General features: G+C 45.5%; 1 long non-coding RNA gene across 3 annotated transcripts; it reads right to left on the bottom strand.

Moving 5' to 3' along the window:
* Window positions 1-4,048: 4,048 nt before the first annotated feature.
* LOC123448577 lies at window positions 4,049-8,310 on the bottom strand. 3 transcript variants are annotated; one of them, XR_006631832.1, is made up of 4 exons: window positions 7,821-8,310; window positions 5,446-5,611; window positions 4,632-4,747; window positions 4,049-4,321 (listed from the first exon to the last, which is right to left on the bottom strand). It is a non-coding gene; the product is annotated as an uncharacterized LOC123448577 (long non-coding RNA). The 3 variants fall into 3 exon arrangements; XR_006631831.1 differs by lacking the exon at window positions 7,821-8,310 and adding an exon at window positions 6,661-7,814; XR_006631830.1 differs by lacking the exon at window positions 7,821-8,310 and having other exon boundaries at window positions 5,446-6,642.
* Between the last annotated feature and the right edge of the window lie 450 nt (window positions 8,311-8,760).

Here is an 8,760-nt window from a genome sequence, read left to right as displayed (position 1 = left end):
AACCAATGCCTCGGACATCCGGCTTCCTCCGGACGTCCGAGGGCCGGACGTCCGACCGCCTTCGGAAATCTGGAACTCTACACCAGAGAAAGTTGAGTCAAATAACTCGGACTTCCGGCCTCCCCCTGTCGTCCGAGGGCCCGACGTCCGACCTCCTTCAGAAATCCGGAACCCTGCACCAGAGAAACTTGAGTCAAATAACTCAGACTTCCGGCCTCCTCCTGACGTCCGAGGGCCGGACGTCCGACCTCCTCCGGAAATCCGGAACCTTGCACCAGAGATATGGTGCGGACACACAGGTGCACCGTGACGTCAAAAAACAGTGGGGGAAAGTACCTCTAGCTCATTTAGTACGACAACCATCTCTTCTTGTAGCATATTCAATTGCTTCACACTGATCGACTCTTGAGAGATAGTGTCGAAAAAGTGGCATGGATCAGTAAGCGTACCACGGACGTGTGTGTCCAAAATTCCTATAAGTGCAACCAGAAGTAACTACATCATAATTACGTGACAGTCATGAGACTTCATCCCGATGAACCTTTTTCTTGGTGTCTAGATATCTGTTATCTTCCCACGGTATCCAGAACTAACTTGGATTCTAGCAAGGCACTTATAGAATTTATCGATCTCCTTCGGATCTAAGGTGAAGCAAGAGGGGGCAATACTCATCTCCCTTCTTTTTTTTCTTTTTCCACTATCTTCCGTCCCCATCTTTGTCTCCGTCTCCTCTGACAACTTTTTACATGGCATGTGGAGGTCTTTCCTGATATCCAACGATTCCAAGTCTTTTCTTTCCTTTGGCCCATCCTTGGTCTTCTCCGGTATGTTCAACAATGTTCCAAGAAAATTCTCAAGGATGTTCTTCGTGATATGCATGTGATCAAGGCTATGAGGCGTGTCTAGTTTGGGCCAGTACTCCAAGTCCAAGAAAACATACCACGTTTTCCATACCTTCAACAGCGGCTCTGGCGACTTTTTATTCGTCTTTCCAGGTGAGGGGCACTATTCCGAGTTCTTCAACAACTCATCAATTTCGATGTTGCTACGCTTACATGGAGGTCCTCGATGCTCGACCTTACCATTGAATAGATCTCTATGCTTTCTCCATGGGTCATCCTTCTCAAGCCATCTTCGATGCCCGATGTACACAAATTTTGGGAGACCCGCCATATTTCAATAGCCGCTGAGACGTTGTGTCATCCATGCACCTGGTCCATCCACAATATTCGTGGCACATCTGGCACACAACATATATGTAATAAAGATAGTCGTGGACCGTCGTGATCAACATGGCTCTCATGTCAAAATACTCTCTTCTATTGGTGTCCCATGTCTTTGTCGGCATTGTCCATAACGTGTCTAGCTCCTCTTTTAGTAACCCGAGATACAAATTAATATCATTTTCCAGTTGTCTTGGCCCTTGAATAAGCATAGTCATCTATATGTATTTTCCCTTTATGCACTTCAAGGGGGGGCGTTGTACATCCATACAAACACGGGCCATGTTCTATGGTTGGTGCTCTGCTTTCCAAAAGGATACATGCCATCAGTACTAGCACCAAGCACAATGTTCCTTGGATCATCTGTGATATTTTTATATTCAACATTTAGTGCTCTCCACTGACTAGCATCTGTGATGTGTCTCAGCTCCGGATCATCTCCATCTTATGGCTTCACCCTATCTGTGTGCCATCACATGAGCTTTGCTTCCCTAGGATCTACGAAATATCGTCGTAGAATGGGAGTGATGGGAAAGTACCATACGACTTTTTGTGGAGCTTTCTTTCGGCCTTCTTATATCGTGAAGCATTGCACTTTGAACAGGTGGTCTTTTTCGCATGCTCATTCAGATATATGATGCACTCATTGCTGCATGTGTGGTATCTAATCTGTAGCAGATCAAGAGGGCACGTGATTATTTTGGCCTCCTTGACACTAGTGGAACACATGCTTCGTGCGGGACGAACCTTCTTTAGATACTTCAAAAGGTCATCCAAGTTTGCGTTTGTCCATTTGTTTTTTGCCTTCATCTTGAGCAGTTCTATTGTGAAATAGTGGGTCACCTCGTGATCGCAACCATCATACAATGGTGTCTTCGAGTCTAGCTTCACTTGCGCCAGCTTGTCGTGCTCTCTAAAAGCAGCTCTATCGCTAATCATCCTCTTGTGAAGTAGTTCTCAAACATGCGGGTTCGTGCATGGACGAAGACTGCAGCGTGTGTGTGTCCACTCCGTCATGTCCGGCCTCTTCTCCACCAGGTCCTGCCTCTTCTGCGCCATGTACGGCGCCATTTCCAACACCCTCTTCTTCGGTCCCTTTTTCGATCTTCTCTTCGTCTAGGCCCATGTCGTTATTGCCTACCCCATCGACGTCCTCATCCTCATCGTCTTCACTTATCCATCGAGTATGGACATCCATGAAACCAAGCATGAGCAGGTGTGCCTTGAATTTGCCAGCCTTAAAGGTGTCGAGCCATACTTTATCTTTGCATTTATGACAAGGAGCTAAAACCTCCTTCCATCTGTTTTCATACATGCCATCCATCACGGATTGCCAGTATCTTTCCACCTTCCTCCCGTTGACCTTCATGATTGCATGCACGATGCCAAATTATTATAACCACGTACGTATGCATGCAACAAATTCATACAAAACTTTGACATGACCTTCCCGAAACATAGGATATGTTGAGCTTGCCTGAAATTCACCGAAACGTAAATGAATTGACATTTCGGCAAACCGTAGGCAACTCATGTCACGTGCATTTCAAAAAATACACAATATACAGGCAACTCACACATGCAGACGGACAATCACATAGCTCGGTCCTATCGTGCGTGGACAAACACATACACATATTTCCATTCTTGCATTTTATATCTTCTTTTTCCTCACCTATATGTCAAGAGAGATCAAGCCCGGTACAAAGATATATAGCTCTAACTAGGGAGGGAGAGAGAGAACAAGCTAGCTAGTACAGGGCTAAAATATTAAAGAGAGGGGATGTTAGGTCATTAATTAATGGAAGTGGTGGTGGTGGGCAAAGAAAGAGATGAGAGGGGTGAGGAAAGGCATTAATGGAGGTGATGGAGGGGGAAAGAAGGGAGTGGTAGGAGGAGGAGCATTGAAGGAAGAAGAAGAGAAAGTGGGGATGAAGGAAGGGAGAAGAATAGGAGGTGGGGAAAAGGTGGTAGATATTATGTGGCTGGCGACCATAGTAGTAGCGCTGGTAGGGAAATGCGCGCTACTACTAGATAAACTAGTAGTAGCTTCGCCTCCTACCATGTGCTGCTATTAAATGAGGCCCACCATTGTAACCGTAGGAAATTAGCAGTACCTACGTTTAGGTGAAACGCGCTACTGCTAGTGTAACTAGCAATAGCGCTTCAAGTAGACATGTTTGCTGATAAGTGGGACCCACAAGCTTAATGGTACAAACATATATGTATCGCTGTGTCCATGGAAACATGGTACACATACACCAGTAGTTGTAGCAATTGTTTCTGCGGTCGCGCTGCTAATATATGCTGACTCTAGTGTACCATTTGCCCACTCACTACAAGAAATATACTAACTTTTGACCTTCAATATTGGTCACTCAATGGTCGATGTTTTCCATTCGTGACCTTTTTGCGACCAAAAACAGTTGGTCAAAAGTTGATCGTCTCTAATGAACTATAACGACCAAAATGAAAGGTCGTTGGTTCTACGACCAATTGTTTTGGTCACTGGCAATCTACCCACACCACATCGGATCCGACGTGGCAAGATAACATGACAAAATTACGACCAAATAAAAAAGTCGTTGATTAGAATCGGCCTCATCCAATTCGATGTGTATATGGGACAAGCCCATTAATTCAGCCTATTTTTTTCCTTATAATTTTGGTCAGCTACATGGGCCAAGCCCAAAAGCCTTTTATTTTTTGGGCCGCGGACTCTTACAATCCATATTTTTTGGGCCTTAGCCTTTTTCCAACCCACTTGTTAGTTTTCTTTTGTTTGTTTCCATTTTAAAGTAGGACCCACTAGTCAAATGGGAATCTTATGCAATTAGATAATTTGATTCAAAAAGAGCCAATAGGGCATAATATTTCGTACAACAACCAAGAAAAGTACATTACAATCATACATCATACAAATCTGGTATTCAGCTATAAAATACAACTAAATATACACATAACTAGCTCGAGTGAGCTAAACGGCATTGGTGGGAGTGGGTTTTCTTCTTCCAGTGAGCTAAACGGCATTGGTAGGAGTGGGTTTTCTTGTTCCTAAAGCACCTGTACACCCAACTTTTGGGAATGAAGGCCAACATCTGCAAATAATAAATTATGAGAAGTTAGTAACATAATCAAGTGAATCCGTGAATATAAAATTCTCATAATGATTAAAGTTTGTTGCTGAACTTTAGATTTAATAGGAAACCATGCGTATAACATTCTCATAACAGCGAAAACTGAGATATTTTTTGTAAATGATAAGTACCAGCACACTGAAGTTAACACAATAGGTGGATAATACAAGCTATCGGTGATTTTACACTTTACAACATGGCACATGCATCAATTTTTATAGTGACGAACAAAGAAGACAGTGCTGGAACAAATAATATGGGTAGCGATGACCTGATATAGCCTCGATACGGGAAGGCCGCTGTCGAGCTTCAGCAAGTCAGGGAGATGTTCATTTTTTCGTATCTTGGTCGTGGTTGTTGTCGGCCACGGGTAACCACCAGGAGGTCCTGTTGATATCAGTAAAGCATTGTAGAGCTTCAAAGATAGGACAAATATGTGAAATGTATAGATCATCAGGTAGCAGTGCATATAAAATCTCTGTATGTACAAGATGACCATACAAAATATTACAAAGAAATCACCCATCTTACTGTCATTTGCAAGTCTCTGAACTTTGACAATCTTTGTTTACTGAAAAATATAATTCAATTGGTGTCCAATCAAATTATATTTTTCAGTAAATCCATGCATGTAGAATTTTGAACACCAACATAACAAATCTACCAAACTAGACCATGAACATCATACATCAAGATTTACGACTCTTGTAAAACAGTAAAGAGACAAGATACTGCCATTTGCAAAATTTACACCACTAGCTGCTACTGGTACAAAAATATGTTTTTGTGCTCTATTTTAAGTTTATAACCACCTAATTTTGCAACCTTAAGTTACCAGTCATTTTCCTGATCCAACATCAGCCACAAATACAAATTATAGTTCAGAAATGCCCAGCAGTAGCAGCACAGCAGCAACTGGTAGCACTACAGATTACAAATGAACCGCTTTCGCATCACCTTAAATAAAATTATGAATACTAGTTATGCCGCCAGACACGAATATTATTATGCGGTTTAGTGCTGATATATCGCAGATTTATGAGACCATATAACAAAGGGGGAAGCAAGAGCAATGTGTTTCTTACAGGGCCGTAGGATCTAGAGTCCCAGCTCGCGCTGCCATTGTCCCCGTCGACCCAGCAGTGGCTCTCCAGAATCTTGCGGATCTCCTCCTTCTCCGTGACGCTGATCCAGTCGCCGGGAAGCCCGATCAACCTCTTGATCGTGTTGCTCCGATAGTCCACCGGCGACCTGCACATTACAACGGCACCAAGAAGAATCCAAAGTATCAGGATTCAGAAAAAACCACGAGACAAACAAAGAAGTTGCATAATTTAGCTTGGCATTCTCAATTTTACTATTTGAAGACATAATTTAACAAAAGGGGTTTGAGCACTCATGATGAAGAAAACACTATTATCTCCATACAAAATAGGCAGCCTATCCGCCTCATACAAGCAGAAGAAGAAGCATAACAGAAGTGCAGGAGTACATGTTAGTAAATGTGTAGATAGTGGAGTGGGTGAACATGCATATAAATTTTACTGGACACTTCACAGTAAGAAAATAATGCAATAAATTCACTGATCTAGATTCACATGAGGTGTGGAGAAAGGTGTTACAATGGAAGCATAACTAGCATCCAAAGATAATCATCGATTTCACAAGAGCAAACAGAATTAGCATTGATGGAAACCCTGAGCACTTTCCCATTCTCACTACTCTAGGACATCGTATTATCTTGTCGCATGTATCAGCAAAAGCATTCACGGTTCCAGCAATCGCCACACGTGCAGAGAGGATGAGAGATCCCACAGCAGACGCAACGCCAACATTGCGCAATTCGAAGCAGTAATAAACCAGTTTGACATCCCTGAGGAGCACAGCATGGACAACCCAATGAACGAGAAAATTGACTTTTTACCACTTTCAATACGGGGCTTCGCAAAGGTGCCACTTTCAAGATTGGCTTTGTAAAAATGCCATCCAGCTCAAGTGCAGTTTGATTAACATGCCATTCCACTCCTTTTACAGATTTCTTTCTTCTTTTCCCATTTCCAGGCACTGGAAAAGACTAAACTGCCCTTGATATTATCTAGACGCACTTGGGATATGATCAACACTTGAAATAGGAGAGCGTGCAAGCCCATTCTCGTGCTTGCCGGATCCACTATCTTTTAGACGCCTTGCATCAATCTTTGCAGGTATACATACTGACTATACATACACTGTAATTAGATAAATGCAATTGCCATATTGCCATGGAAGACAAGTCAAGGATTAGACCAAACGTCACTTACAGGTTCCTTGCATATCCATCTTCAGAACATGCACACACATCCACCTCCTCCTTTAGCTGGTGCTACCATCACGCCACTGGTGGTGCTGTTATGCGACGCCCTCGCATGTCTTGGCTCTCAAGACGAGCTGAGCCAACGCATGTAGGGGAGGGTGAGCACCGGCGGCGAGCTGCGGTGTCTCGTGCAGGCATCCGCGAGGCTGCGCCAGCACGTGCAGACGTGCACAAGCACCGCCGGCGAGCTTGAGTTGCTCGCGCATGCATCAACAAGGCGTGGGTGAGCTGCGCCGGCGCAAGCAGGCATGGGCGCGTACTGACGGCGACCTGCGGTTGCTTCCATGGATGTGGTAAGGCAAGCTGCGATGGTGCACGCAGGTGTTGACGAGAGACGGCGGTGACCTGTGGTTTGCTTCCATGGGCGTGCTCGAGCTAAGGTGGCTCGGGCAAGCACGATCAACAAGGATGAGGTAGGCTCAGCAATCCATCCAACCAGCCCGCAAACCCATCGAATAAGGTTCAAAGATTCAAGGGCACTTTGGTCCTTTCAGGAGTTAGAAAATAAAAAATAAAAAATAAAAACAATGGGAAAAATAAAAATGGCATGTTAATCGAAGTGCACACGAGCTGGATGGCATTTTTACGAAATCAATCTTGACAGTGGCATTTTTGCGAAGCCCCGTATTAAAAGTGGCAAATAACCAAATGTCTCCCCAATCAACAGTGTCGACCGACCGAGAAAGCAGACTTGCACAGAAAAACAGGGACGGATTCAGGACTAATGCACGCTCGAGGCTGTCGGGATCGAGATCTCCCATGGCGACCGCGGCAAGGCAAAGCGGTGCCACTGCGCAGATCCCCGGGCCACTCTGGCGCCCCATCCCAACCTCCCGAAGCCCCCCACTCCGCCTCATATCTCTGCCCTTGCAGCCCCAATGCGGGGCGACAGTGGCCCGCAGGAGCCGGGGCACCACCGTCACCTGGCCCCGGTGGTGCGCTGCGCTGCTAGGGGAGGGGAGGGATCTAGAAATGCATAGGGAGGGGAGCGGGGCCTCTGCGGTCGGGCGGATGCGATGCGGCCTCGGGGTTGCTTCGGCGAGGAGGGACGGGGTTGGTGGTGGCACCGACAACGAGGTCGACAGCCTTCTATTCCTCATCGAGCACCTTGCCGCCGGAGGAGCGGAGCCTGGTCTGCAAGAACTTCGCCGCCGCCTTGCCCGGGGCCCTCGTCGCCGCCCTCTCCACCACAGCCATTGACATCTCCTCTCCCCTTGTCGCCGGGAGAGAGAAACCCTAGCATGCTTCAGATCCTCTCTCTAGAAGACTCTCAAATGCACTAGCTGCTCCACCCTCTCTCTCTCTCTCTCTCTTGTAATGAAGTAGCTGGAGGAGAAGGTGGGTGGGTTATTGGCCGGCGGCCTAGTGGAAGGGGGAGGGGAGGAGGCGCGGTCTCTATATCTCTCTCGTGTGGGTGGGGTGGCTGCTCTCATGGAGAGATGGAAGGGTGGGGGTGCCTAAGGTGGCGCGAGAAGCGGAGGCAGGTCCCATTTCACAGGGCAGCGAAGGAAGGATGAGGGCCTCGGCGGTGGGTGGGGGCGGCGGCGGTGGGTGGAGCTGGTGCCTCGATCGGATCTGGAGAGGATGGAGAGACAGGGGGCTCCGTGGGGGAGAAGGGGGCTGTGCTCTTTTGATTGGGTCACGGAGGAGGGTTAATGAGAGACGTTAGATTGGTGGGTGTGAACGGATCAGATCGGCTATAGTGGGGTGATATGTGGGAGAGTAGTTTCTGCCTCCTAATAGATTGGAAATATGTGGCATTGAAACTGGTTTTTAATGTTATAAAAATAATAAATTTTGTGAAGTAGCTACCTAGAATATTTTATGTAATGGTACCAAATTAATTTTCTAAAATATTAGGAGACATTTAATGTACAATTAATTAAATGGTTGTGTGTAAAAAGCTTTTTATCCACCTCTCGTGGAAAAGACAAATTCCTCCTGATTCAACACGAAGCGGCTCAAGTTTGAATTACATATGCATCATAGTTTGCTAATTATTTTTTTAAATAATTTTTAAGTATAAAAATATCTATTTAATCATAGA

The sequence above is a fragment of the Hordeum vulgare genome, chromosome 4H (assembly GCF_904849725.1).
Source record: "Hordeum vulgare subsp. vulgare chromosome 4H, MorexV3_pseudomolecules_assembly, whole genome shotgun sequence".
NCBI classification, from domain to species: Eukaryota; Viridiplantae; Streptophyta; class Magnoliopsida; order Poales; family Poaceae; genus Hordeum; species Hordeum vulgare.
This window is presented reverse-complemented; position numbering and strand designations above follow the sequence as displayed.